This window comes from Schistocerca gregaria, chromosome X, assembly GCF_023897955.1.
Source record: "Schistocerca gregaria isolate iqSchGreg1 chromosome X, iqSchGreg1.2, whole genome shotgun sequence".
NCBI lineage: Eukaryota > Metazoa > Arthropoda > Insecta > Orthoptera > Acrididae > Schistocerca > Schistocerca gregaria.
In genome coordinates, this window is record NC_064931.1 from 568,634,405 (window position 1) to 568,656,663 (window position 22,259).

A 22,259-nucleotide genomic window follows, 5' to 3' on the forward strand; every position below is an offset into this window, starting at 1 on the left:
GATCATCTCAGTTAAATTTTATCCTTGTATGTTGCTCAAGATGGTACGAGTACCAGTGTTCGCTATGGAAAAAGAAATGATAACTAAACGGTCGTTAGTTCAAGTAACTTGAAATCGGGGTTACAATTTTAACGAGTTTTCTAATTTTCTGTGCCATGTCCTCCTCTGTTGACTTACGGGTCGGCTTAGATTATGTGCTAAGCTGATCACAAGCGTTCAGGGGCAGGTCATTGTTCAATTATACGAGCTGCATGGGAAAATACCACGGTACATCACAGGAAACGGCAAGATAGCTAGGTTTCAATTATTTCTGCCTCCGGTCCTTACTAGACGAATTTGTATTTGAGAACGACAGCACAGACAGTTCAAAATCTAAGGCATTTTTTTGTGCTTGTAATTGACTTTTGGTTGTAAAGGTCTTCACCAGAGACTTATTGTCGTTGGAAACGACAACATAAAGGCGCTAAGGACTTTGAATCTGGATCTTTTAACAGGGCAATTCGAAGGGAATAATCTACTTCAAACTAAGATACTCAATCTAAAATCTAATTTCATAAAGAATATCTGACCATAAACAGTTACTAGGTATGTTTATGAATGTTTTGTAATATTTAGCACTGTTCAACAGAAGCACGGAACGAGTCTTAAAATAATTCAAAATGATATTCACACTAATTAAATGATTAATTATTTCGTTAATGACATTCACACGCGCCTCAAAACATGTACTTTGTGTAAATTCGAGAACAGAAGTAAGTAGAAATATGCTGTTACTCACAAAATATCCATTTCTTTTCTGCAACAATCCCAGCAAGGATTCATTATTCACTTTGTGTTGTTTATTCATAAAAACACGAAAAATAGAAAGAAAATCATGCAATATTCTGTTACGCAAAATGTGAACAAGAATAGTAAATCAAAAGAACGATGTGGTTTGAATGTCATTTTTACAACCTACATAAATTTCATGAATTAAATAAATACTTACAGCTATATCAACCGACAACAATGTATTTGATTTAAAATGGAATATCACAGGCAAAGAGCGGGATGACAGTTTTAATAATATGACGACTCCAGAATGTTAACTTGTACTAGAACCTCTGAAGAGTTCATAAATAGCAGTACGAACAGTTCGCGAGAGACTTGCTGGATTCAGTTCAGCATTGTGCAGACAGTGTCACAGCTGATGTATGCTCATTGTGTGATGCGCATTTTTCAAAGTAGTCGTCGTCGTCGTCGGCTGATATTCGTATCCGAGTTTTCATTTCTCTCCTGAGATTTCCTTTGTCACGGTTCAGGCGTGGAAGTGTCGTTGATGGCTTAGTAATCCAATCCTAGCGTGGAACAGGCGGCCACAGACATTACAGCTGATGGAAGGTGGAGGACGTGGCTGAGCCTGGAGGAGTTTACGTCTCCGGCGTTTGTCATTCTCCATTGTTCGACATTCCAGCTCAAAGTTTTGAAGAGCATTTGAGGTAAATGAGTGCCAGCAACTTCGATCTTCTGCTACTGTGGACCAGTTACTCGGATCGATATTCACATTTTTCAGATTTTTCTTGTATTGATCCTTATAACGTTTGAGAGGGGTACCTTGTGGTCTTTTACCTGTGCTCACTTCGCTGTACAGAATTTGGCGTGTAAGTCTGTCATTTTTCATCCGCTGGACAATTCAAAGTAGTAGAGTCTCTGTAAAGATGATGTTAGGCATATGCGAAAAAAGACACAGGCAAGATGGCGGAATTGTGTGTCGTATGTTTGACTTGACTGAAACGGAATAAACTGTTCACATTCTGAAACAACAATTTATATTATTTCATGCTTTATAAAAAAAAAACCTGTGGATTTCATATAAACCCTAGGACAAAGAGAAACGGGCTACAACTTTCAGAAAAAGCTAAGTTAAATATTATTTAATACTGAAATCGAGACACTTACACTTACTGCTGACATGTATTACGTACACTATATGATCAAAAGTATACGGACGTCTGGCTAAAAATGACTTACAAGTTCGTGGCGCCCTCCATCGGTAATGCTAGAATTCAATATGGCGTTGGCCCACCCTTAGCCTTGATGACAGGTTCCACTCTCTCAGGCATACGTTCAGTCAGATACTGGAAGGTTTGTTGGGCAGTCCATCCTTCACAGAGCGCTGCACTGAGGAGAAGTATCGATGTCGGTCGATGAGACCTGGCACGAAGTCGGCGTTCCAAAACATCCCACAGGTGTTCTATAGGGTTTAGTTCAGGACTCTGTGCAGGCCAGTCCATTACAGCGATATTATTGTCGCGTAACCACTCCACCACAGGCCGTGCATTATGTGCAGGTGCTCGATCGTGTTGAAAGATGCAATCGCCATCCCCGAATTGCTCTACGACAGTGGGAAGCAAGAAGGCGCTTAAAACATCAATGTAGGCCTGTGCTGTGACAGTGCCACGCAAAACAAGAAGGGGTGCAAGTCCCCTCCATGAAAAGCACGCCCACACCATAACACCGCCGCCTCTGAATTTTACTATTGACACTACACACATTGGCACATGACGTTTACTGGCCATTCGCCATACCCACACCCTACCATCGGATCGCCACATTGTGTACCGTGATTAATCACTCCACACAACGTTTTTCCAATGTCAATCGTCCAATGTTTACCACCCTTGTAGCAAGCGAGGCGTCGTTTGGCATTTACCAGTGTGACGTGTGGCTTATGAGCAGCCGCTCGACCATGAAATCCAGGTGCCGCGCGGGATTAGCAGAGCGGTCTGAAGCGCTGTAGTCATGGACTGTGCAGCTGGTCCCGGGGGAGGTTTGAGTCCTCCCTCGGGCATGGGTGTGTGTTTTTGTTCCTTAGGACAATCAAGGGTAAGTAGTGTGTAAGCTTAGCAGTTAAGTCCCATTAGATTTCACACACATTTGAACCTTTTTGAAATCCAAGTTTTTTCACCTCCCCCCTGACTGTCATAGTACTTGCTGTGGATTCTGATGCAGTTTGGAATTTCTGTGTGATAGTTTGGATAGATGTCTGCCTATTACACAGTACAACCCTCTTCAACTGTTGGCGATCTCTACCAGTCAACAGACGAGGTACGCCTGTACGCTTTTTTGCTGCACGTATCCCTTCGCCTTTCCACATCACTATCACTTTGGAAACAATGGACTTAGGGATGTTTAGGAGTGTGAAAATCTCAAGTACAGACGTATGACACAAGTGACAACCAATCATTTAACCACGTTCGAAGTCTGTCTCACGTATGTCTAATGACTACTGAGGTCCCTGATATGGAGTGCCTGGCAGCAGGTGGCACCACAATGCATCTAATATGGAAAACGTATGTTTTTGTGGATATCCGGATACTTTTGATCACATTGTGTATGTGTTGATGACATATGTAGCGTGCACAAAATGTGCTTTTAAGTAAGTATGCGCCAATCAGATGGAGGAAGGGACCGTTTCAATCTACTGGAACTCAAATCTGAAACGAATAGTTATAGAATTCTACCAATTGGGTTTCTGGGCCAGAAGAGAGCGATACCCAGCTCTCTACCTGCCTCAAAAGGAAGGAACTGGGAAGAACCGTATCTGCGAGTATTTACACTTCCTGACAAAAGAAATGAGGCACACAGAAGACATGCTCTGATGTCAGTATATATTCGTACTCCTACACACCATTGGCGGGTGTGTAAATGATTAGAATTGCAATTCCCTCTGACAGGGTACAACAACCATCACAGTGCATTAGTGTTGTTCGTGTTTAGTGTTGTTTCCAGGCTTGGTAGGGTATTTACGTATAATTGGCGTATGATTGGCGTGAACAGCATCAGAAGTTGAGTGATCATTTTGAAGGATGCGGAGATGCCGCGCACTCGTCTGAGAAAGCGTTATCATCACTTGTCCGTTTGAAAGGGGCCTCATTGTGGGTCTCCATTTACCCAGACTGGTCGAATCGTGCAATAGCCATATTTGTGGTGCATTCGGATATGACAGTGGTCCGATGTTTCTTCCTCCCCTTCTAGGTGCTTCACTTTTTAGGCCTGAGAATGCGTAGATCACGGTTTCAAATCTCGCCTCAGACATGCATGTGGCCATTAAACGTGCGTTTACTGTGTGATTCTCCTAGTGATACCCAATCCTAGATGCAATACGTAAATCCAATGTGTGGTGAGTATATCGGAAAAATACCTGAGATTTTAATTCTGATATAGAATCTAGAAACCAAAGGTCAATTTTGATAGGTCTACACATGTACTTAGCAATGAGCAGCATTACAGGGTTGCAAACACTTTGGTTTCTGGAATGTTGGTGTGTCGTTTGATACTACAGTACAATGTCCCATTTATATTGGCAACTTCGTGTAACTTTTTGTTCAAAAGCAGAATAAAAAATGTATCACGCAAACAATGTTTAGCTGCTGGGGCGACATTAACCACTATTATTGCCTTTCTTGGAACCTCGTTTATTATCAAGATATGGAAAGAAGTATGCCTCTTTTTTTAAGTTTTTACATACCACCCTATGTTTTTTATTCGGCAGTCCACTTCCTCTCCACAAAACCTGTTCAAAAACGTATCACAGTGTACCACTCGCATAAACACGACTTTAGTAAAAACGTAATACAAACCTTGTTTCGACTTTCTTGTACTAGTACTCGCGAGGGAACCGTGCGAACTTCCCCTCACCGATTTGATTCTTACTGGCAGGTTGTGTAGGGCACGACTAGAACTTCAACATACGTCCACAGAAAGACGCAACTTTCAAACGTTTTCGAAAAAACCAAGTTTGAAAATTTTGTACTGTCGCCAATGTTGAAGAAGTCCGTAGCTGAGAGAGAAAACGTTTAGCTCCGTAAGTCCGACGACTCTGGATTGAATCTCGCTGCTGGTACCTTTTATTTCGTTCCCGCGTAATTCTCACAACTGATTTTGTATCACTGAACAAGTTTTCAGCATTTAATAATTCATTTGTTAGTTTCATAATCGTTACCTTGAAAAAAGAAGAAAACATTTTCGTAAGGAAATTGGAAATAAAAACTAAAACTTTCACTCAAATCAGTATAGTCATTTTTATTTATTTGTTTCATCCACATCTGTTGCAAGTATACGGTGCAACCTTTGGATCAGGATGATACCTATTGTAGAAACATGGAAAATAATTAATGCGACGTACGGCGCTTGTAATGAATTCGGTGCCGAGATTTTGTGAGATTTTTCGATACGTCTATTGTAAAACAAACATGGTTTACGTTCATAAACGGCTCTTCATCAACACTCAAATTCATAGCGTACCAGGCGTATCAAAGCTTATCAACGAATATTCGTGCAGACAACTGATGATGTAAGATTGACTGAATTTTTATGCAATCATCTCTAGAAACTATATCTGTATTTTGCAGTCATTTTAGAAGATCCTTCACGTGTCTATAAAATTAAACGTCGCAAGGCTGGACCAGGGCAGTACATTTTGGAGGAATTTCTTCAAGGCTGCACGTTGTCAGACCCTCACCATATTGAAAGGTTTAGTCATACAAACCCTGGTTCGTTTGCCCTCCCCGTGAATCGAGGAGCAAAAGAAACTGTTCTTCTCTCACGTATGCCTTAAAGATGCCAGGCAGAAAATTCTTGTACAATGCTAGTGTGAGTTTTCCGAATATTACCGTAACATTTCTGTATTTTCGTGCGTTCTCATCAATTAATTTTTTCACCCTAGGTCCAAACGAGCAAGTTGTCTCTTGCAAGCAAAGGGAGACCATTGGTAGTAATTTTCTGTGAAATTCGATCCACAGTCCTTCTGCTTATGAAACTAAGCGTTTACATACGCGGATGCGGATTCCCTGAATACTATCGACCTACAAAGTATATAAGCACGCTTAAAATTTTCAAACTCGATTTTCTCGAAAAGAGTTGAGAGTTACGTCTTCCTGTTTACATGTCTTGTAGTCGTGCCTTGCGCACGCAGTCAAAATGACCGGGGTAACATAACTTGTCAGCTTCCTGGAACTGACAATAAACAAATGGAAACACAAGAAAAATGCATACAGACATTCAGTCAAACGTCTTCGGTTGTAGATTTGTGTGATTGCTACGTACGCCAACGAAGAGAAGGTAAGGTATAAATGCTACTCATCTGCGCAAAAGCACAAAATATCGTTCCCAGGTAGTCAGCACTGCACCACGTGTAACCGTACTGTTACTGAGGAAACATTATTATAATTACTGTTCTGGTAACTTAGATACTTCGCATATGAGAACAATTTCTACCTTATCTTCAATAGTGTAAATTTTTCTCGCACAGTTCTTCACCGGCCGGGGTGGCCGAGCGGTTTCTAGGCTCTACACGTTGGAACCGCAAGACAGCTACGGTCGCAGGTTGGAATCCTGCCTCGGGCATGGATGTGTGTGATGTTCTTAGGTTAGTTCGGTTTAAGTAGTTATAAGTTCTACGGGACTGATGACCTCAGAAGTTAAGTCCCATAGTGCTCAGAGCCACTTTTTGAACAGTTCTTCAACCGAAGACGGCTGACTGGATCTAAGTGCGCATTTTACTTATGTTTTCATTTATTTACTGTCAACTCCAACGAGTGGACGAGGTAACGTACCCCGGGTATCTTCACTGAATGCTCGTACAGGAGAATCATAGTTTTGTGTCATGGTTTTAATAATGTCAAGTTCACGTGAGTGGTACACTGTGATACGTTTTGAACAGGTCTTGAGGACAGGAAGTGAATTTCAGAGTAAAAATATCAGGTGCTATTTTAAAAAAGACGTATTACTGCTCACATCTTCGTAGTGAATAAAGTTTCGAGAAACGTGACGTTAGTGTACCCCAGCTCATCACCATAGCCTAATACATTTTTCCTAATTTTTTCTGGCAAAAAGTTATTTGAGATGGTCAGGATATGCGAGAAGCTCGTACATGAGGCTGAAAATAAGAAGATGCTGCATAGATAAGTTACAAACAGCAGTTTAGAACCAATACACTTCGTCGAGTTCTCGTTTGCATACTATATCGTCAGAGCTAAGCACTGGCTTCTTTGCCTCATTCTTTTACCTGATTTACTACTGCCAGTCGTGTTCTTTCATCCGCTGCGCTTGACATTGAGAATTAACGCTACCAAGAGGTTATTCCCATCCCAAATTATGTGCAGCGTTTGTACACTGATTGACAAAAATATGCATGAATTAAGAAATAGGCAATTACAATAATTGGTTTTTAGGTAGAGAAAATTTTTTTGGAAATTTGTGGTAAGTTCCTATGGGACCAAACTGCTGAGCTCATCGGTCCCTACGCTTACACACTACTTAATCTAACTTATACTAACTTACGAAAAGGACAACACACACACCCATGCCCGAGGGAGGACTCGAACCTCCGACGGGGGGAGCCGCGCGAACCGTGACAAGACGCCCAAGATCGAGCGGCTACCCCGCGCAGCTAGAGAAAAATAGAAGGCAGCTTAGAGATAGACATTGGATTAAGGAGAGAATGTAATAGATACAACGAGCGAGGTGACGCAATTGTTAACGCAAAGGACTCGTAGTCCAACGGTTCAAAAGAAAAATTGTGTCCTGCTGTCACGATCATCATTCTTGAGCAATTTCGTTAAACCGTTTCACTTAAATATCATGGCGGTTCTTTTGACAAATTCACTCCAGATATCATCTTATACCCTGGTACACTGGGATAGTGATCAGTCTCCAGACATTTACACGTGGACGAGGCGTTAAGTCCTTCGCACTGAGCGAGAAGAACTGAACGTGAGCGGCTAGAGCATTCTGGAGCGCGTCATTCCGTCACCGGGAGATAAGAGGGCGAGGTGTGTGCGCCCCTGCTGCGGCCCCGCCAGCCGCCACACACCAGACGCGCCTTCCTTCCGGCGGGCCGCTCAGTCTCCCGCCAGCGTTCATCGCTGTCACTACAGCTGACGCACACGCTCCGGCTCCCGGTAAGGCAGCGCTCGTCCACTAATTGTCTCTTCGTCGTTGCTAGGTCCCTTGTGTATATTTCCAACAGCGCACTTTCAAAGACTTCAGCTTCCTATTCAGTATTTACTATTAAACGTCATGATCCGTTAGTTGAGTTTTTTTTTTTCTTTCAAATCCTTCTGGGTGTGTGGTTGCGTCGTATGTAACAAAATTGCCAATGTTTCGGCTACTATTGCTGACAGTCTTCATCAGGGTGACTACTGCGGTGTGTTGTTGCTGTTTTGTATTATTTTAAAATTGCTGGGCGTTTTGGCAAACTACACTTTTTTATCGGATGACAGGTTCAAGAGGCAGGGATATCTGATGCTACTGCTGGGAAATTTGACTGGTTGTTGGCTCGAATCAGGTAGTAACTGCCGTGGTGACGTAGTGGTGCTTATGTAGTGGCTAGTGACTCCTGAGGTCTGACAGAACCTCCGGTTGCTTGCATTGTTGCCTTTACGTCGATGGTGGGGCAGCTCCGATGGCACGTGGCCTGCCAGCCTGCAGGAGCTGACAACCGAGACGGCGAGAGTCTATAACCCTCCTCGTGGTCCATGTTGGGCAACATCTTTGGTATCTAGACACCCTCTCCGATTTCTCGCTTAGCGGTGAGTTGCTGCCCAGCGTAAACGTGGGCTTGTTTAAACTGTATGGTCCCATCATGTTTGTCTGCATGTTCTGCCCCCGCCGATTTAGTATGATGACCGACCCGTGTGTATCGATCGTGTTCCGCAATATGTGTACTGATAAGGTGTTCCGTCTCACCAATACAGACCTGTTCAAAATCGCAGCTAAGTTTGTTTACCCCTGTAGCGTGAAGTTGGTCTATGCGTCTTTAATGGAAGCGAGGAAATCTCTTATTTTTGTTTTTCCTGTAGAAAGGGGCTTTATTCTCTCCTGAACAGAAAATGTTGGTAAGTGCTATTTTGTCTAAAACTGACATGGGGAGACCGTGGCTGTGTACAATTAATGTAGGTTGATTCTGACAAAGAAGAAGACAGCAACCAGCCACTATTAATAATGCTATTTAGTTGAGCAAATAGCGCCGTAACTGGTTTCGAACTGACAAGTTCATCATCAGACGGCTGTTCACAAGATTCACATGATGCACTTTAAATAATCGTCAGTTTTCGATTTTTGCTCTCCCACTGTAGCGAAATATTCTCGTTGTGTTGGTGCCCTACGGTAGAAAACAATGTTAGGAGGGCCCTATGTGACCATAACTAACGCCCAAACGATGTAAACAAATATGTGAGTTTAAGTGGCTATAGTACTTACATCGAAAATTCGGCGAAATTTTGTCGTGAAGTTGGAGGATTGTATTTTTTAAATATGATTTGTCTATCACCATATTGTGCAAAGCACCACACACACACACACACACACACACACACACACACACACACACCGGAAAGTATATGCCACTTGTGAAGTTGACACAAAGATTGCGGTTTCACATATACAACAGTGCCAGAGACGTTCTCTGTCAGAGATGTTACAATATACAGATTACTTTGATTTCACAGTATGAATGGTTATACAGAATAAAAGACACATCATGAACAATTAAAACAGAAAGATTAACCTTACACTATGAGTATATAATATTACAGATGAAGCTGACAGATGTAGTAACCAGTTTGTGTGAGTGCTACTTACATGGTATTATGTAAATACTGTGCTGTATACAAGCAACAACATAGAGGTGAGATAAAATGAATAATATGGCAGTATTATATTAACATCGCATGGCGCACTGCACTTTTGTATCAATTTTACAGTTGCAATAATGTGTGACAGAGCAGGCAATTATATTTTGGTGTAAAACAGTGCCAAAGAATTTCATGTATTACAATATATACATTGCTTTGATTTGACTGTGCATAATTTTACAAAGAATAAAGGTAACATTACAAGCATTTATATTACAAAGAATAAACGTTACATTGTGAGCATACAATATTCAGTGAGAATTAATTACAAATAAATTCGGAAATTCTTCACCATTAACTCTGTTAACGTGAGTAAAACATTTCGTAACCTGTCGTGGATCAGAGTGTTAATACAGAGGAAACTTATACTGATGACAAGGTTTCTTTCTCAGGAGCCTCGGCGAACACCTTCATAAGTACATTAATTTCGTTTTCTTTTCAAATAAAGCTAACATATTCAGTTTCAGGTCCAGCCATTTCAGGTATAATTGTACATAAGACATGTGTTTCTAATCTTTCTATTTCATTGTTGTTTTAACCAGAAGTCATAAGTGATGTATTCTAGAGGGTGGCAGTTTAGAGTCACACCAGGCCCTCCAGATTAAAGTTTCTCGCTTAAGGCAAATGCTGTGATGATGCGTTTGGAAAGGAAACAGGGCTTGTACTGCGTATCAAATAACCTCGTCGTTGTTGGTACATCAAACCATCATCTTCCTTCATTCAAAAGCATGAGACGATTGATATGGTGTCAGTTTACAAAGAACATCGTCGGAATTTACCTGCGTGATTACGCAGCGCTGTTTCCCAGAATGTTTCAATAACTCATACAGCCTTCACCAGTGACACATGAAAGCTTCGCTGCGAGGAAATTTTTTCTAAGTAAAATCGTTATAAAAGAAATAGATGTTCTACTCCTCCAGCCCATTTGTATGTTAGTTATGTCAATGAACAAAGAGAGAGTGACGCCAGTCACCCAAACACATTGGTTACTCTCATTATAAACACGACTGTGTAATTTGAGAGACAATACTTCTGAACTTTTGCACTACCACGAAATGTTTTTGCACCCTGGTTGCAATTATATTGAGAACTGTTTATTTACCAGTTATGCCATGTTCACAGATCACGAGAAATGGAAAATAAAAGTATGTTTCTGGTAAAGCAAATTATCACTGACTTAATTAGATGACACTCGAACCTGTGCGTGACGTAAAAAGCCAGCACGCTCCAAGTCCTTTTATCGACATGATACTTTCAAGAGGCTGTATTAGCAACTTGAGTTAAGCAAATTAGGTTCCTAGTCTAGACAAAGACATTATAACAGAATCTCTTCTTTTTCCTCGCGTTTGTCATGTCTAGTACAGTATCCACTTTTTCCGACTTTGGCAAATTTTATTTTTCGGTCGGATACACCTCTTGACGAAACAGTCATCAAGGTAACCTAAGGAAGGGAAGTTTTATGAGCCACCAGTCTGTGAAACATGTAAGCTACGTTCTGTATGTTATTCTATTTCAACAGTTTGGAGATGAATTTGGGTACCAGCCTAGCATTGTCCTAAACGGACATGGGAAACCGCCTAAGTGTCATAATCAGTCTGGCCCGTGTACGAGCCCACGGTGGCTAACCCACAGTGCGGATGCAATCTGGGTGTGACTTACCTTTAGGTCTCGCAAGTTAGTGCACTGCACGATACGCTATACGAACAGGTCATTTTAACATGAAATAAATAACTTGCTCTATTTAATTCTACACAAAGCAAGTAGCAGTTTATTTACTGGTGTGAAAACTGTTCACTTGGCTCAGACGTCGAACCCTAGTCCGGTCCCTTTCTGGTTACACAAATTGACACCTAGCTCATTACATTATTTGCGTGTGTTACCCGTGTGCTACACGAAAGAAAATTGTAACTAATAGCTGAGATATTAATCAACAAAACGTGTGTTAGCATTGCACTTCATCACATGAAATTTAACATTGAATTTTTTGTGTATTGCAGACCACAAAATGATTTTACAGCGCATTTATTTCTAAATTTATGTATAATATTCCCGACAGCTACATCCCCCTCTAGTTTGTCGCTGTCTACGTAACTGAGACCAAACCGCACTTTTTACTGCAACTCTCTACACCACAGTTTGCTATACATAACCTCAGGAACAGAAATCAAGGGACAGGCCAACATTTGCGTTACCCAAATAGTTGTGAAACTTAGAAGGAAAGCTTACAGGAAAGTCGAGAAGTCGTCGCTGTTATCAGGAAGAACATTTCCTCGTCGAGACAATGACAGAGGAAGGAATTGGCAGTGGTCTTTCTTAAGTAACCATCCCGACATTCATCTCAACTAATTCAGAGAAATGACGGGAAGGTTATACGTAGGTGCTGATTTGATCGTCTATCCCACCAAATATTAGTTCAGAACGTTATCACTGTGGTATCTCCCTCGATACAGGACTGTTTATTTGATCCATTCAACCACTTACATAACTTGTAATCTAAATCTTGAACTATATAAGCTCAGCCAACAGTCTTAATCGTGAAGAGCGAATTAAGGTGCATTACGACACATCCGAGACAGGTTTGCTAGTCGAGGAGAAGAACAATATGATAAAACACAAAACATTTTCCATATCTTTTGGCTATTAGATAGTAAGTGATGCTAATTTTATGCTACTGCACATGACAGTTCGAACGCTATGTGTTACCTACAAAAAAAATTGTTGGAAAGAGCTGCAAAATTCGTAGGGACGATGCAGATTGAGCTTCAGGCGGTTTAGAAAACGGTTTGTAACATGCAAAGTATACGTTGTCCTCGGAGTAAAAGTTTCACAGATATGGATAACTTACTCAGGATATACTTTCCATCCAAAATAAATGAACGTGACTCACGGAACTCGGAACTTTATTCGTGACTTTTTGATTCGCACCACTGAAAAGGGGTGGGGAATCCGGATGGGTCAACAGGTTGCGAAGCCCTGCTTTACTTACACCTCTGTGAATTTCATATCACGGCGCTCATCAAAGAGCAAATTTTCATGCCAATTAAATTAAAGCTAATGACTCGGAGAAATTAGGGGTACTCTCACACGTCGTTTCTGTTCCTCGTTAGTGTGGCAACCGTGTACCGTTGTTTTATCTTGAGATAGGTGTTGGAAACAAGTCTCTGATTTCACTACACAGATCTCAATGAACATGCAATTTCGCAGAGTAGTTTGCAGAACAAATTATATCAGCAGTTTGATTCTTAATTATCCATCAAACAGCCACTAAAACTAGTATCGTTTTTGCACAGTAGGTGTAATCATCAGTTGTTCTCCCTTGTGACCTTCAATTATATTGGTACGGAAAGTATTTCGAAAGTAACTGGTACGAAATAGTGCAAAATATAACTTGAAAATCTATTGCTGAGGCCTAAGTCTAAGTCAATGACAATGTGATGGCACATTATTCTTCTACTAAGACACAAGTGACTGTCCTTATTGATTTAATGAAGTATTGTCAATAAAATATTGTTATTAAGCAAATTGGAAACTACGGAGAACAGTTTATGAAGCAGCATTGCTTACTGTCGCAATCAAACAAGGTGAAACGCCAGAGGGCTCAATCCAAATATTATACAATTAGCTCCACTTACATTTACTGAAAAAAGTCCACAATACTCCAGGAGAACATTGACGCAGAATGCCTTTTTCTTCTTTTAATTTGTGACGAAAATTTATAAAAAAATGTAATTGGAGGCAACTGTATCTGAAAACATGAAACTCAGTGATTTGGTCATGTTCAGATATGAAACCTCCATAACAGAATACGTCAACCATATAATTTCCGATTGTTTCCACAATAAATGTTTCATGGTAATATGACAACATTTGAACTGTGCAGCTTATCTACTAAAATATTGATAAACAAATACAACAGCGAACTTTCTGTATTTTCTCCGTTTTAGATGCACAATATTATTTTCTGTTGAATCATTTAATCACATTTGGGTCATCAGATCTTCGAAAATAATTATTTTTCAACTAAGTCGCAGTATTATATAGACGAAACTACGTTCAGACATACTAGCTGAGTAACCTCGTTAATGTATCTGATAAAGATAAGTAGTCTATCAACATGATGCAATCGTTCGAAGTCACAGTCCCTCAAAAAATTACTCACGAAAAGAAAAGTAATGAGCATTTGAAAATTAACAGCTTTACCTTGAAACATTGCATGACATCTACTTTAACTATACCATGGAGTTGCCCACTTAATAATGTGGGAGACATATGGGGGATATTTACATGTGTAAAAATCGACACCTACTGATGAATACGCTATCGTCAAACAGAAGAGTGCGAAGTTACAAAGCCAAAAGCAAGCATTAAAAAGAGTAACAGGTCGAAGAATATGTTTCTTGTTTCCATCATTTAATTCCCTTTGGCTGAATGGAGAATCTGCTCATTCATCACGCGATGTTCACTGTGACTAGTCACACTGAAGGCACATGCTAATTTCTGATACTCTTGCAAGCTAAAGTAAATATTACAGAACACTGATTACTGCAACAGATCAGACACATGCTACTGAAACACTATTGTATTAAAAACGTGAGGGACTTTGCTTGAGCTGAAGTCGTTAGTTCGGAATGTTTACACGCCTGTATTTCTTGATGTAAGATATCATACCGCATTGAGAATACTTTTAATTACAGCTGAAAAAAGACAGCAAAGATAGTTTCGTCGCTGTTATTTCTAACGGGGCTGAAGCACAGTTGGAAAAAAGTCTTTATGTGAGTATATTAGGAGCCATTGATACCGGCACAATAAATCTTCCAATAAGATTTTATAACACTTATTGTAAAGTGCGTGTGTGCGCGTTTACAGTTAAGAGAATGGAGTAATAAGCATTATGAAACGAAAAATATAACTCCACTGTGAGATAAAAACAAAACAGTAAACTCAATAATACCAGTCTGTACACTTTACTCAAGTTTGTAATAAAAATTTGCTATTGGATAACGTTAAGTGCTATGTTGCTGCATCGCGTGCATTCTTCAACACATTCTGTGTTCGAACATAGAAAATTTCCTTGTGAGAGAAAAACTCCTTTCCTCAAGTCAGCATGGATTTAGAAAGCACCGCTCGTTCGAAACTCAGCTTGCCCCTTTCTCACATGACGACCTAAAAACCATGGATGGAGGAAAACGGGAAGATTTCATATTCCTAGATTTCCAGAAAGCGCTTCACACGGTGCCACACTGCAGACTGTTGGCGAAGGTCCGAGCAAACGGATTAGATTCCCATATATGCCTGTGGCTCGAAGACTTTTTAAGCAATAGAACCCAGTGCATTGTTCTCTACGGCGAGTGTTCATCAGATACAAGGTTTTCTCTGCCCGGGGACTGCGTGTTTGTGTTGTTCTCATCATTTCATCATCATCATCATCATCATCATCAACAACAACAACAACATCATACGTGGCAGTGGCTAGATTGGACTGTGCAAAAAAAATGGACTGTGTAAAAATCGGGTTTTTTTACGGGCGCTAATGACCGCGCAGTTGAGCGTCCCACAAACCAAACATCATCAACAGATACAAGGGATTCGTCAGGAGTGCCTCAGGGAAGTGCGATAGGACCTTTCGTATACTCTATATACATAAATGATCTGACGGACACGGTGAACACTAATTTACGGCTGCTTGCTTATGACACTGCGATGTACGGAAGGTGTCGTCCTTGACTGACTATAGGGAGACACAAGACGACTTACACAGAACTTCTAGTTGGTGTGAAGGATGCAGCTTGTTCTAAATGTAGATAAATGTAAGTTAACGCGGACGAGTACGAAAAACAATCCTGTAACGTTCAATTACAGCAGTATTGGTGTGCTGCTTCATACAGTCAAATCGATTGAATATCTAGGCGTAACGTTGCAAAGCGATATGAAATGGAACGAGCGCATCACGTTGATAATCGGGTGGACGAAAACTCGATTTCGTTTTATTGACAGAATTTTGAGAAACCGTAGCTCATTAATGAAGGAGACGGCGTACAGAACGCCAGTGACACCCATTCTTGGGTACTGCTCGAGTGTTTGGGTTCCCCACCAGGTCGCATTAAAGGAAGACATCGAAGCAATTCAGAGATGTGCTGCTAGATTTGTCACAGGTAGTTTCGATCAACACGAAAGTATTACGGAAAAGCTTCGTGAACTCAAATGGGGATCCCTGGAGGAAAGGTGACGCTTTTTTCGTGAGGCGCTATTGCGGAAATTTAGGGAACGGGCAAGTAAGACTGACTGCAGGTCGATCTACTGCCGCCAACGCAGGTTTCACATAAAAACTAGGAAGATAAGATAGAAATTAGGGCTCGTGTGGAGGATTATAGATAGTCATTTTTCCCGCGCTCCATTTGCAAGTGGAACAGGAAAGAAAATGGCTACTAGTAGTAGCTGGTACACGCCGCCATGCACCGTGCGGTGCCTTGCAGAGTATGTACGTAGATGTAACATGGTTGGGGGCATCGAGACGCTGCTGCTCACTCCGGTTCCATTCTTCGACGGCAGCCCTTCTGAGACAATACAATGTGTGAGGAGGGTTCTTGTCATGATGCACCTAGTTCCAAGGTGTCATACAAATTCTACAGTAGTCGGTAACAAGCACCCAACTCGACTCATCCAGATTTCATTCCAGACGCTTCCTTAACCACTTTCTTCGCACACCACGGTACTGGGGGTTTGTTCTGCTGCACGAAATGGACACACAGAGGATAAAGTGATGGCGGGGATAGATTGTGTCTTTCCTGATTGGACACAAAATGTAGATGAGCCTCTAAAAAGGCAGCGCACAGTTATGGCGCACTCTTCCGGTGTACGTGCGAGCCACAATTTGTAGGCAGCGGCCATCAGCTTGTGTTCTTCACCGTGGGTAACAACTACGAGGCAGATGTTCAGTATATTGTTTCTACATCTACATCTACATCCATACTCCGCAAGCCACCTGACGGTGTGTGGCGGAGGGTACCCTGAGTACCTCTATCGGTTCTCCCTTCTATTCCAGTCTCGTATTGTACGTGGAAAGAAGGATTGTCGGTATGCTTCTGTGTGGGCTCTAATATCTCTGATTTTGTCCTCATGGTCTCTTCGCGAGGTATACGTAGGAGGGAGCAATATACTGCTTGACTCTTCGGTGAAGCAACTTACTATAGTCACAGTAATTTTTGCCATTATATGACAATGAGTGCACGATATAAGGTTGCAACTTCCTCGACGTATGTTAACGGACTGAACAAGTGCGTAAGTCGCATAGTCCTGTTCATAGCTGGAGACGCAGTGAGTTATACTGGCGTACACTGAAAATTAGGCTTTACTTTTACCTTGGTTAAACAGGTGGCTGCACATATCTATTTTCATTATTCAAAAAGAGGATTGAGAACAATATTTACGACCAAAAAATAAAAACAGGCAGGGAACTCCACCGTCCTCTACCACTAACATTTCCAGATCCAATAATTAACATCCCGCCCCCGTGAAGAAACGAGATAAACGCCAGGTAGGAAGATTTGCGTTCAATGTCCTATCAGCAATAAGGCCAATAGCAATTGGAATACTCACCCGCTATCGTTGGAAACAACATACAGAATATCTGCTTGGTAGTTGTTGCTCACGGTCAAGAACACAAGCTGATGGCCGCTGAATCGCGCATGGCCGGTTTGAAGGAACAGACCTACCATCTGCTTAGAGCGATTTAGGAAAAACTGAAATCAGGATGGCTGTACATTGATTTGAGACTGGCGTATTAATCCGGAGTAGGTTACTCTCACAATTTTGACAAGCAGATTTGAAATCAGTGTATATGGAATTTATCTTTGTAGTTACTTAAGAGTAAAGTTTGAAATTTTGAGAAATATATGTAGGCTCTGTAAACCACTATTCACTTACGGCCTAGTAAAACTGCGACCGACAGAAGGAGGTGACATAGTGCCCGAAAAACTTGTCTGTATTTCGGAGAAGTCGAAAACAGTTTTTAGGTGCGACCATGCTTATGTTTACAGTTATCTCAACCATCTGAAACGAATGCTGGTTAAGAGGACGACCCATGTTTCCCCCAATCTTTGCCATTTTTAATGCAACAAAGATTTTGGAACTGTGAAATGCCTGAAGCCAAAACAGTAATTGTTCTGTTTATAGGATGAAACTAAAAAAACAAGTGAAATATGTTAAATATTTGGTATGCAAAGACGCATAGCCACATTGCGCAAAAATAAGAGAAACGCAACAAAAAGTATATGTCAGGAGGCTTTCATGGCCCTTTTCATTCGTAATAAATTCTTCTGAGCCGTTAGGCCACGTTTCATTCTTCAGAATTCTTTACTGCTCTTCGTTACGGTCACTCTGCTGGGATTTTCTTCAGGACTCCACTTGTGTTCCTTGATGACTGACAGCTGTCGAAAGAGAATATCACTTCCACTTATAAAATACTATATTCCCGCGGTTTCAGTAGTTACCGCATGACGACGATCCACCAATAACACACAGAAGATTTTAGCCACAAAGTCCACTTCTCCACAGAAGCAAGGGAAAATAGCCTTTAATAAGTGAACGCGACACTGTCTTTCGATACAAAGCCAGCTGAATATCCTGGTCGATTTGAGTAAAACGTGGGAACTTCAAGTAAAACCGCAGGAAAACCGGGGCCATCACATTTGGTTTCACCACTCGGCGTTTCCATCGCTCCATCTACAACCAACTGACTAACAAAGAAAAGCATTTATGACTAGTGTTCGACAGAAAACTAACATGGAATGCACACCTCCTTACAATCCAACACAAAGCCCGAAACCGATTAAAACTACTAAAACGAAACTGTGCTCTACATTTTCTACCGTCATCCTCACTACAAACCCTTAATCCGTCCCATCCTCACCTACGCTAACGATGAATGTATCTCCATCTCCCCTAAATTCTACAAGTCCCTTGAAATTCTGGATAGACATTCACTCCGTCTCACCTTCCGCACGCGCCTACCCTCACCAACCCGTCCTATACCAAGTGGTCCACTTCCCACATCTTCTCCTCTCCACAGAGGACCTTCGAATCCAATACATTCATAGCAAAACACAATCACGGCACCCGATGTCCCACCCATTAATCACCAATCGACGTATCCTGCTGCACCCCACATCCATATTCCACCTTCGGCTAACCTTCATGCCTTATCCATCCTCTCCCGCCGGAATTTAAAGCAACTACCGTTCCCCAACGATGGAATATGGCCCGAGATAAAAACCCTATTTCCAGTTATAGTCACAACGTTCTACCTCACACAATCCCTACATTTTTCTCCGTCCCTCTTTCTCCACTGAGCTGATTTTTAATACCTGCTTGCACTTTTACAGGGCTCCATACTGATACTCACCGTTTCACTTCCCTTATAACCATGATTGTTTTCATGCCTCACCAGCATCACCCTACACAATAGCATCATTCATCATCAGTGACTACATTTGCACTGTAATATAAAATCATGATTAATATTTTAAAAAATAATCAGCATTGTCCACCACGGTGTTTTTTTAAATCATTTATTAACATCTATTTTTATGTAAAAATCTTAAATATGCTTTTGCAAAATTCATTTATTACCATCTGTTTTTAGGTATTTTCAACCATCTTTTCTATTGTTAAGTAACTTCGGCTGAAGAGCGATTTTTTCCGCTGTCAACTCGTGGGGAACTGAAATAATAATAAAGAAAAAAATTGCCTTTCGACGGTGTTATACATTCTAGGGACACCAGAAAAAATCAAATGGTTCAAATGGCTCTGAGCACTGTGGGACTTAACATCTAAGGTCATCAATCCCCTAGAACTTAGAACTACTTAAACCTAACTAATCTAAGGACATCACACACATCCATGCCCGCGGCAGGATTCGAACCTGCGACCGTAGCGGTCACGCGTTTCCAGACTGAAGTGCCTAGAACCGCTCGGTCACACCGGCCGGCGGACACCAGTGAAATTTTGAAGATTATACCAGTAGAGGGATCGAGACGTCGACCAGTGAAGAACTTTGAAGAGGAACATGACGCGGCCTAACGAGGACTAAAGAGATTTTACCAACTGCAAAAAACACCTGCGTTTTTAAAGTTCAGATTTCAGTATTTATCCGTGTCACAAGTGAATTTTCATCTGCGTTTCTGTGATGGGTACATCAAGTTAGCACAGTTAAGTGTGACACCAAAATTGTACGGAAGTCGGGGAAAGCAAGCTGCGAGGCGGCAGCTGTTACATAGGAACCCGGTTCCCAGGAAGGCGCACCTTTAATTGTCGCAGGCGCTTCTCATGGTGCCGTGAAATGCACAGCACGTAACTGAAGCACCCAGCTCCGTCCCAGTTTTTTGGGGAGAACGATGCAGATAGCAGCCTCTGTGAGCTCAAAAGCTCGCGTCCTGTAAAACGGTTCTGTTGTGTGCTTCCCGGCCAATGTTTCCAGCGGTGAAAGTATAAATATCAGACAAAGTAGTGGCAGATGGCTTCTTACTCAAAACGACCAAGGAAATTCTCGTGTATATATTCAGGGAAACTAGTCACAGTTTCTCAAGACTTCCGAATCTTCGATCAATTGTATAAGAATCTGAAAAACCACATTTTAAAACAAGTATCAGTCTATGTTAAATACTCCACTGTTCGGCAATAGAAGGAATGAAGAAAGAAATTTCGAACGTTTATCTTAAAAGCGGGATGTCTACATCTGAGGATTAATATGCACTGCCGGAAAAAAATGCAAGATCCTCAAGCACAAAGTCAGTTTATTGACAAATTAGATGACAGGTGGAAGTATATGGTAACTAATTCAGACCAAATGAAACACGCCACAGTAAAAATTCCGGAGTGTATTCTCGCACACAAAATATCATAAAGCTGCCATGTGGCACCCTGCAATAGAATGCCCCAATAATTTACATCGTAATTTGCAATTCGGCTGTGGTTCTTGCAGGCTCTGGTGGACGAATTAGTTCCCGCTTCACCATGTGCCAAACGTGTTCGACTGGCGAGAGATCTAATGATCTTACTGGCCAGGGTTGTAGTTGCACACCACGAAGGTCACGTTGCGTTACAACAGCAGTGTGTGGACGTGCATTGCCCTGCTGAGAAACCACGTCATCTTCCTGTCGAAGACATGGCAATAGCGCGAGGATAACAACCTGTGCAATGAAGTGGGCACTGACAACCTTACCCTTCTGAAACACTAAATATGACCGAGAGTTGTAAGTGACGGCCCCCACACACCATGAAGCCTGGAATGGGACATGTGGGTCATGGGCGCATGCACTCCAGAATAGGCCACTCGTCAGGTTTACGCCGTACACATTTATGTCCATAACTCACATACACACAAAACCTACTCTCATCACTGAAGACAACAGAGCGCCATTCCGCTCTCCGGTCGACTATTTCACAACTCCAAAGCAACCGCGCTTGGTAGGATCGTGGTGTCAGTGTTAGCCTGGTTATAGGCACACGTGAACTTAGCTCTGATGCAAGTAAACAGTTCCCAGTGTCGTCGGTGACACAGCAGGTGCAACGTGCATCCGTTGAAAAAAATGGCTCTGAGCACTATGGGACTTAACTTCAGAGGTCATCAGTCCCCTAGAACTTAGAACTACTTAAACCTAACTAACCTAATGACATCACATACATCCATGCCCGGTTCATCCGTATTTCTTCCCTTAACGACGTTCGGCCGCCCAGCGTTGCTCGCACATTGCGTTGATCTTCACATGCGATGTCTGTGCACACCTACCGAGTCTGGTGTACGGGCGTGGGAATGTTCCGCAGACCACTGGTGAAAGCAGCGACACACAACCGACACAATTTGCAGCTATCCGTCGATACGTCCATCCAGTCTCCTGCAGGCCCACAATGTGATCCGGTTCAAATGGCTAAAATTGTTCCACAATAATACGTACTTCTCGGTATGGCATGGTTGTACCGCAGAATGAATGTTGGAAACACTGTTCACCTCTAAACTTACCAATATTACTATCTGCAGAGTCAAAACAGGTGGCACACAGACAGGTCCACCTGAGAGCCATCTGATCGCCAGTGACCGCGACAAACGGACCACCATGATTGTTACCCCTCAGTATGTGCATATTATACCCTGGTGCCATTGAATACATCGTTGAGGGTGTCGGATATTTTTCCGGCAGTGTAGGTTACTACACGTCTAAAGTGAAGTACAGTGGGACACCTACTAGCTTCATCCAACTCCCGTGAAAATGTTACAACAATAATTCACATATTCTTTGCAGCGGTGATTTTCCGCAGTAGCTATGTAGGTTTTGTGTTCCACAGTAATAAAGAATTTAATGTTGAACAATTTGCTGTGGCAGACGCGATAGCAAGGTGTCTATCTACCACGAGAAGCTATAAAAGCAGATAAAACTCTAGGTTTCTGATGTAGCTCCCTACTTAATGCTTACATATCGATTAAAAAGGTAAGATTAATTATGGTGCTTTGGCCGAGCGGTTCTAGGCGCTTTAGTCCGGAACCGCGCTGCTGCTACGGTCGCAGGTTCGAATCCTGCCTCGGGCATG

The 22,259-nt window shown here is 41.8% G+C and overlaps 2 protein-coding genes across 4 annotated transcripts in view; one reads left to right on the top strand and one right to left on the bottom strand.

Moving 5' to 3' along the window:
• LOC126299343 (protein tyrosine phosphatase domain-containing protein 1-like) overlaps positions 1 to 22,259 on the bottom strand; it is a 584,390-nt gene that overhangs the window by 444,619 nt on the left and 117,512 nt on the right. The gene's annotated exons all lie outside the window — the stretch shown is intronic.
• LOC126299340 (catenin delta-2) overlaps positions 7,840 to 22,259 on the top strand; it is a 468,367-nt gene continuing 453,947 nt past the window's right edge. The window contains exon 1 of one of the 3 annotated variants that reach the window (XM_049991178.1): positions 7,840 to 7,943. The gene's annotated coding sequence lies outside the window, so the exon portion shown is untranslated. The remainder of the gene's footprint in view (positions 7,944 to 22,259) is intronic. The other 2 variants (XM_049991175.1, XM_049991184.1) reach the window with 2 other exon arrangements.